Genomic DNA, 9,729 nt, shown 5'->3' with positions numbered 1-9,729 from the left:
TCAAACATGAAAATATAAAACTGTATTTTTTTGTGAAGAATCAACAACAAGTGGGACACAATCATGAAGTGGAACGACATTTATTGGATATTTCAAACTTTTTTAACAAATCAAAAACTGAAAAATTGGGCGTGCAAAATTATTCAGCCCCCTTAAGTTAATACTTTGTAGCGCCACCTTTTGCTGCGATTACAGCTGTAAGTCGCTTGGGGTATGTCTCTATCAGTTTTGCACATCGAGAGACTGACATTTTTTCCCATTCCTCCTTGCAAAACAGCTCGAACTCAGTGAGGTTGGATGGAGAGCATTTGTGAACAGCAGTTTTCAGTTCTTTCCACAGATTCTCGATTGGATTCAGGTCTGGACTTTGACTTGGCCATTCTAACACCTGGACATGTTTATTTTTGAACCATTCCATTGTAGATTTTGCTTTATGTTTTGGATCATTGTCTTGTTGGAAGACAAATCTCCGTCCCAGTCTCAGGTCTTTTGCAGACTCCATCAGGTTTTCTTCCAGAATGGTCCTGTATTTGCCTCCATCCATCTTCCCATCAATTTTAACCATCTTCCCTGTCCCTGCTGAAGAAAAGCAGGCCCAAACCATGATGCTGCCACCACCATGTTTGACAGTGGGGATGGTGTGGTCAGGGTGATGAGCTGTGTTGCTTTTACGCCAAACATAACGTTTTGCATTGTTGCCAAAAAGTTCAATTTTGGTTTCATCTGACCAGAGCACCTTCTTCCACATGTTTGGTGTGTCTCCCAGGTGGCTTGTGGCAAACTTTAAACAACACTTTTTATGGATATCTTTAAGTAATGGCTTTCTTCTTGCCACTCTTCCATAAAGGCCAGATTTGTGCAATTTACGACTGATTGTTGTCCTATGGACAGAGTCTCCCACCTCAGCTGTAGATCTCTGCGGTTCATCCAGAGTGATCATGGGCCTCTTGGCTGCATCTCTGATCAGTCTTCTCCTTGTATGAGCTGAAAGTTTAGAGGGACGGCCAGGTCTTGGTAGATTTGCAGTGGTCTGATACTCCTTCCATTTCAATATTATCGCTTGCACAGTGCTCCTTGGAATGTTTAAAGCTTGGGAAATCTTTTTGTATCCAAATCCGGCTTTAAACTTCTTCACAACAGTATCTCAGACCTGCCTGGTGTGTTCCTTGTTCTTCATGATGCTCTCTGCGCTATTAACGGACCTCTGAGACTATCACAGTGCAGGTGCATTTATACGGTGACTTGATTACACACAGGTGGATTGTATTTATCATCATTAGTCATTTAGGTCAACATTGGATCATTCAGAGATCCTCACTGAACTTCTGGTGAGAGTTTGCTGCACTGAAAGTAAAGGGGCTGAATAATTTTGCACGCCCAATTTTTCAGTTTTTGATTTGTTAAAAAAGTTTGAATATCCAATAAATGTCGTTCCACTTCATGATTGTGTCCCACTTGTTGTTGATTCTTCACAAAAAAATACAGTTTTATATCTTTATGTTTGAAGCCTGAAATGTGGCAAAAGGTCGCAAAAGGTCAAGGGGGCCGAATACTTTCGCAAGGCACTGTAGATAGGCATGCATTATTTTGTCTGGTTTTGCGTCCCAGATAAAGCAAAATATTCTTTGCTCATATGATTTGAAAAAATTATCATCAGGAGTAGGCAGCGCCAAAACTAACTGAGTAAACTGAGATATGAGTAAGGAGCTATTCAGGGCAATTTTTCCTTAAATAGACAGGTATTTACTTTTCCATGGTTGCAGGATCTTGTCTATTTTTACACATTTTCTATTGAAATTCATTGTGGATTGCTTATTTAAATATTTTGTGATATGAATACCAAGTATGTCTACTTCACCATCAGCCCATTTTATAGGTAAACTGCAGGGTAATGTAAAAGTTGTATTTTTTTAAAGATCCAATACATAATATTGTAAACTTATCATAATTAGTTTTTAGTCCAGAGAATACAGAAAAGTTATCTAGATTTTCAATGAGACATTGCAGGGATTTGGCGTGTGGACTTAATATAAAACTTGAGTCATCGGCATACATGGACACCTTTGTTTTTAAATCTTGGATTTCTATTCCTCTATTGTTGTTATTGGATCTGATTTTAATAGCTAGCATTTCAATGATCATAACAAATAGATATGGTGACAGCGGACACCCTTGATTAACTAACTCTTGACAATTCAAAACTCTCTGAGAAGTAACCATTGTTTACTATTTTACACCTGTGGTTGTTATACATTAGTTTTTACCCATTTTATAAGAGAATCACTGAAATTGAAAAAATCCAGGCATTTATAAATAAAATCCAGTAAAATCCAACTTATTTTGCATCTCTGTAGTATTGTTTTTATTGCAATCTACCTGTACTATTAGTTCATGGATTTCCCTTGTTAGACTTGTCTCTTAGCCAGAAACTGCTTTCTTAAACTTATTATTGATGGATATTGAATTGAATGACCTCTGAAGGTGCATTTAAAGGTATCCCAAACAACAAGGGGATTTGCTGAACCTATATTACACTGGAATAATTCAGTCCTAAATTCTTTTGTCTTAGTTAAAAATAAGTTGTCCTCCAGTAAACTTTGATTAAATTTCCAATATCCCCGTCCACGTGGAAAATCTTTAAGAGTTATGTGAATGCCAAGTAGATGATGATCTGATCGCATTCTGTCTCCTATTAAAACTTTTAAATACTTTGATGCAAGAGAGAAAGAGACAAGAAAGTAGTCAAATCGACTAGCTTGATTAAGTCTCCTCCATGTATATCGCACTAGGTCAGGGTCTCCAAATATCCACTATTTCTAATGTGTCCATAATATTTGTGATTTCCTTAAAAGAGCACAGTGATGATAGTTGGTAGAGTGATTACCTTTACGGTCCATTGAGGTACTTAACACTGTGTTATAGCAAGTTCAATAAGTTCAATAAATTGGTATAAATGTTTTCAAAGAAGTATGGATCATCCTGATTTGGACCATATAGATTAATGAGCCAAATCTCTTTTTTGTCCACTTTCATATTCAAAAAGAAACACCTTCCTTGCAAATCATTCCTGACTATTTGCACATTCAGATCAAACATTTTGTTAATTAATATCATCACAACTTTTGAGTTCCTTTGTCCATGAGAGAAAATTATTAACTTAATCTAAGGATGTAGGGCGAGTTTCCTGTAAACAGTATATGTTATATCCCTTTTCTTTTAGCCATGTAAAGACTGATCATTTTTTATAATCTTCTAAACCGTTACAATTATAAATGGCTATACTTATTTCACCCCTTACCATAACTAGCTACTATTATCAGTCTAAATTGACCATAATAAGGGCTTGTAAAGTTACTGCCATCAGAGGTATTATGATGGTCAAAATTAGAGCTTTCAAATGTCTGATATTTAGAATTCAAGAAATAAGTTCCAGCAATATTTGTTTTATTCCAATTGCAAAAATTCTCTGATCGCGCCCTTTGGATTATTGGAATCCCAGAAAAAATAATTTTCACGTTATGATACAACTTTGTATGTCTAGTAGCGACTCCTTCATCACCCTGTTTTCCCTGAATAGACAATCCATGTTGGAATCGTAGATTTTTACCTTGGCTGCCTTGCTCTCTCCTTGGAGCGTGAGATTTTCACTCTGGCTAAACTCCAAACTCCCCCTCAGCCCTGCTACCTCCTCACACAACTTTTCCAGTGTTGCATGGATTCCAGCCAGAGCACTAGCCTCTACTTCAACAGTAAGTAAATCATCAGTCTCTGTAGATTAATCTGTTTTTCTTTTTTTGTCGGGTTAAAGTTATTTTGTGAGGTGGATCTTTCCATGATGGAGTATGTTGTTCCTCCATAGCGTAAAGCTGTTGCTACTCGTTGATTTCCCTCAGGATCTTGTTAATATCCAGGTTGGCTCTTTACTGCAACCAGTTGTTTTACTAAAAAATAACAACGACTATTTCCGACGATGACGACAGGTGTCTGTAGTACAGCCAACTAGCACTCGCGGAATCCACTCAAGAAATGGAACACAAACTTGCAGTCCCAGCAGTAAAGGCTAGCCGCAAAAAGTCTTAGTTCTGATTAAAATCGAGTGTAGACAGTACAATGTTTTTTTGCGCGCTCTGATGATGTATGTTGCGTGATGACATCACCTCGTGTTTCTTGGCACAAGCTTCTTGGCCCGAGAAATTATGAAAGTGGCTAGTGTTTAATTTCCTTAAAGTGACTAGTGATTCATAATCTATGTCTATAGGCAGCAGCCTCTGATGTGCTGGAGATGGCTTTTTATCAGTCAGTGTTGTAGTATAGAATACAATACAATATATAAATATGAAATGGGTGATGAAATATGTAAATACAATTTAAAAGTGACTAAGATATAGTAGAATAGTGTGGAGTGCAGTTTATACAGTACATATGAGATGAATAATGCTAGATACGGAAACTTTATTAAAGTGGCTAGTGATCCATTTCTAAAAGTAGCCAGTGATTCCTAATCTGTGTCTATAGGATAAGGATTCCTCTGATGGCCTTGAGATAGAAGCTGTTTTTCAGTCTCTTGGTCCCAGCTTTGATGCACCTGTACTGACCTGGCCTTTGGGATGATAGTGAGGTGAACAGGCAGTGGCTCAGGTGGTTGATGTCCTTGATTATCTTTTTGGCCGTCCTTTGGCATCAGGTGCTGTAGGTGTCCAGGGGGGCGAGAAGTTTGCCCCCTGGTAATGCATTGGGCAGATCGCACCACCCGCTGGAGAGCTTTGTGGTTGTGGGCGGTGCAGCTGTTGTACCAGGTCTTGATACAGCCCAACAGGAGGCTCTCAATTGTGCATCTGTAAAAGTTTGTGATGGTTTTAGATGTTACAACAAATTTCTTTGAAGAGGCGCTGTTGAACCTTGTTCACCACAATGTCTGTGAGGGTGGACCATTTCAGTTTGTCAGTGATGTGTACGCTGAGGAACTTGAAGCTTTCCACCTTTTCCATTGTGGTCCCATTGATGTGGATAAGGATGTGCTCACTCTGCTGTTTCCTGAAGTCCATGATCATCTCCTTTGTTTTGTTGACATTGAGTGAGAGGTTATTTTCCTGGCACCACACTCCCAGAGCCCTCACCTCCTCCCTGTAAGCTGCCTCATCATTGTTAATCAAGCCTACTACTGTGTGTCATCTGCAAACTTGATGATTGAATTGGAGGCGTGCTTGGTCACACAGTCATGGGTGAATAGGGAGTACAGGAGGGGGCTGAGCACGCACACTTGTGGGGCCCCAGTGTTGAGGATCAGAGAATAGGAGGTGTTGTTTCCTACCTAACACCTGGGGGCGATGTGTCAGGAAGTCCAGGACCCAGTTGCACAGGGTGGAGTTTGGACCCAGGGCCTCGAGCTTGATAATGAGCTTGGAGGGTACTATGTTGTTGATTGGTGAGCTATAGTCAATGAACACATTTTTACATACTGTAGGTATGCCTCATGTCCAAATGGGACAGAGCAGTGTGCAGTGTGGTGGTGATTGTATCATCTGTGGATCTGTTGGAGCCGTAAGCAGGGGACTAGTGTGGCATGTAAGGTGGAGAGGATATGAACCTTGACTAGTCTCTCAAAGCACATCATGATGACAGAGGTGAGTGGTACGTGGTGATAATCATTTAGTTCAATTACCTTAGCTTTCTTTGGTACAGGGACAATGGTGGCCATCTTGAATCATGTGGAGACAACAGACTGGGATAGGGAGAGATTGAATATATCTGTAAACACACCAGCTAGCTGGTCTGTGCATGGTTTGAGGACGCGGCCAGGGATACGCGGCCAGGGATACATTTAAGGGTTAACACACTTAAATGTCTTACTCATATCGACCACGGAGAAGTAGAGTCCACAGTCTTTGATATTGGGCCATGTCGGTGGCACTGTATTAGGGAGTGCGTAACTGGTGGTGGCACTGTGCTCACTCAAAGCGAGTGAAGAAGGTGATCAGCCTGTCCGGAAGCTATCGGGAACGAGCCTTTCATTTGGCATGTTTCTACTAACTTTTATTTAACTTTTTAACTTCTTGCGTCAAGCAATCCCGTATCCGGGAGCGTAATCATAGCCTCAAGCTCATTACCATAACGCAACGTTAACTATTAATGAAAATCGCAAATGAAATGAAATAAATATATTCAAACTCAAGCTTAGCCTTTTGTTAACAACACTGTCATCTCAGATTTTCAAAATATGCTTTTCAACCATAGCTACACAAGCATTTGTGTAAGAGTATTGATAGCTAGCATAGCATTAAGCCTAGCATTCAGCAGGCAACATTTTCACAAAAACAAGAAAAGCATTCAAATAAAATCATTTACCTTTGAAGAACTTCGGATGTTTTCAATGAGGAGACTCTCAGTTAGATAGCAAATGTTCAGTTTTTCCCAAAATATTATTTGTGTAGGAGAAATTGCTCCGTTTTGTTCATCACGTTTGGCTAAGAAAACCCCCCGAAAATTCAGTCATTCCAACGCCAAACTTTTTTCCAAATTAACTCCATAATATCGACAGAAACATGGCAAACGTTGTTTAGAATCAATCCTCAAGGTGTTTTTCACATATCTATTCGATGATAAATCATTCGTGGCAGTTTGGTTTCTCCTCTGAACCAAATGGAAAAATGCACGCAGCTGGAGATTACGCAATCATTTCGACGGAGGACACCAAGCGGGCACCTGGTAAATGTAGTCTCTTATGGTCAATCTTCCAATGATATGCCTACAAATACGTCACAATGCTGCAGACACCTTGGGGAAATGACAGAAGGTGTAGGCTCATTCCTGGCGCATTCACAGCCATATAAGGAGACATTGGAACACAGCGCCTTCAAAATCTGGGACATTTCCTGTTTGAAATTTCATCTTGGTTTCGCCTGTAGCATCAGTTCTGTTCACTCACAGATAATATCTTTGCAGTTTTGGAAACGTCAGAGTGTTTTCTTTCCAAAGCTGTCAATCATATGCATAGTCGAGCATCTTTTCGTGACAAAATATCTTGTTTAAAACGGGAAAGTTTTTTTATCCAAAAATTAAAAGAGCGCCCTCTATATCAAACAAGTTAAAAACTTTTCGCCTTGAGCATTCGGATTACTGGACAAAACGCGTGAACAAAAATGAGGTTTTGGGTCATAAAGAGGGACATAACGAACAAAACAAACATGTATTGTCTAACATGGAGACCTGGGAGTGCCACCAGATGAAGATCATCAAAGGTAAGTGATTAATTTTAATGCTATTTCTGACTTTTGTGAGCCCTCTCCTTGGCTGGAAAATGGCTGTATGGGTTTCTGTGGCTAGGTACTGACCTAACATAATCGCAAAGTGTGTTTTCGCCGTAAAGCCTTTTTGGAATCTGACACAGCAGTTGCATTGAGGAGAAGTTTATCTTAATTCATGTGTTTAACACTTGTATCGTTTAGCAATGTTTATGGTGAGTATTTCTGTAATTTGATGTGGCTTTTGAGACAATGCATTTCTGAACATAACGCGCCAATGTAAACTGATATTTTTGGATATAAATATGAACTTTATCGAACAAAACATACATGTATTGTGTTACATGAAGTCCTATGAGGGCCATCTGATGAAGATCATCAAAGGTTAATGATTAATTTAATTGTTATTTCTGACTTTTGTGAGCACTCACCTTGGCTGGAAAATGGCTATATGAGTTTCTATGGCTAGGTGCTGACCTAACATAATCGCAAAGTGTGCTTTCGCCGTAAACCCTTTTTGAAATCAGACACAGTGGTTGGATTTACAAGAAGTTTATCTTTAAAATGGTGTATAATACTTGTATGTTTGAGGAATTTTAATTTTGTGATTTTGTTGTTTTGAATTTGGCACCCTGCAATTTCACTGGCTGTTGTCGAGGTGGGAAGCTAGCGTCCCACTTGTACCAGAGAGGTTAACCTTTTGTGACTAGGGGGCAGTGTTTTCATTTTATGAAAACGGGACATTTTGTCAGCACAAGATGCTAGAATATGTATATAATTGACAGCTTAGGATAGAAAACACTCTAAAGTTTCCAAAACTGTAAAAATATTGTCTGTGAGTATAACAGAACTGATGTTGCAGGCGAAAGCCTGAGAAAAATCCAATCCGTAAGTGTCTCATGTTTTGAAAGCGCTGCGTTCCAATGCGTCCCTATTGAGCAGTGAATGGGCTATCAACCAGATTACTCTTTCTCTGTATTCCCGAAGGTGTCTACAGCACTGTGACATAGTTTTACGCATTTATGTTGACGAATACCCATATACCCAATCGGTCCTACTGAAAAACGAATTGTCCCGATGGATATATTATCGAATAGATATTTGAAAAACACCTTGAGGATGGATTATAAACAATGTTTGCCATGTTTCTGTCGATATTATGGAGCTAATTTGGAATATTTTTTGCCGTTTTCAACTACTGCAATTTCCGGGTGATTTCTCAAAAGAACAAACGGAGCTATTTCGCCTACAAAAATAATATTTTTGTAAAAAAGGAACATTTGCTATCTAACTGGGAGTCTCGTGAGTGAAAACATCCGAAGCTCATCAAAGGTAAACAATTTAATTTGATTGCTTTTCTGATTTCCGTGACCAACTTACCTGCTGCTAGCTGGACAAAATGCTATGCTAGGCTATCGATAAACTTACACAAATGCTTGTCTAGCTTTGGCTATAAAGCATATTTTGAAAATCTGAGATGACAGGGTGATTAACAAAAGGCTAAGCTGTGTCTCAATATATTTCATTTGTGATTTTCATGAATAGGAATATTTTCTAGGAATATTTATGTCCGTTGTGTTATGCTAATTAGTGTCAGATGATGACAACGGTCCCGTTCACGGGATGAGGTGTCACTAGAGGTTAAATAAAGCATGTGTGCCCATATAGGCTGATGATTCAACTGTATACGCATCAGCAACCACAGACAATTAAATCATTAAAACCCTTAACAAAGTGTTGCAGTCTGTTACTTTTTACAAATCATTCTAGACCTCAGCTGAATCTAGTAATGAATGGTGTGGAATGCAAATTCAAGGGTTGTAATGATTGGTAGAGGTCTGTCAGTAATAAAGAGATGCTCTGCTCTTTTGACACCACCCTCCAAAAAGCAAGTACTGCAGGCTCTAGATGTATCTTATCTTGATTAATGTCCAGTCAAGGACTTAGTTAAGCTACAGCTGGCCCAGAAGAGAGTGGCACATCTTGCTCGTCATTGTAATCAGAGGGCTAATATTAAAATGAATACTATGCATGCCAGTCTCTCTTGGCTAAGAGTTGAGGAAAGACTGACTTTGTCACCTCTTGTTTTTACAAGAAACATAAATTGTTTGCATAGTCAATTTACACACAGCACTGACACACACACTTACCCCACCAGACATGCCACCAGGGTCTTTTCACAGTCCACAAATTCAAGGAAATGTACAGTATTATACAGAGTCATGAGTGCATGGAACTCCCATCTTATATAGCGCAAGTGAACAGCACACCTGGTTTCAAAAAACAAATAAATGTGACCTACTTGTTGTGTGTCCGTACTGACATGTCTGTGTAACTGTTAGATGCACACACACACACACACACACACACACACACACACACACACACACACACACACACACACACACACACACACACACACACACACACACACACACACACACACACACACACACACACACACACTACAGGTAAATGCTTTTAAATG

The sequence above is a fragment of the Oncorhynchus kisutch genome, linkage group LG3 (genome assembly GCF_002021735.2).
Source record: "Oncorhynchus kisutch isolate 150728-3 linkage group LG3, Okis_V2, whole genome shotgun sequence".
NCBI classification, from domain to species: Eukaryota; Metazoa; Chordata; class Actinopteri; order Salmoniformes; family Salmonidae; genus Oncorhynchus; species Oncorhynchus kisutch.
The sequence above is the reverse complement of the archived record's forward strand: the minus strand, read 5'-3'. Positions refer to the sequence as shown.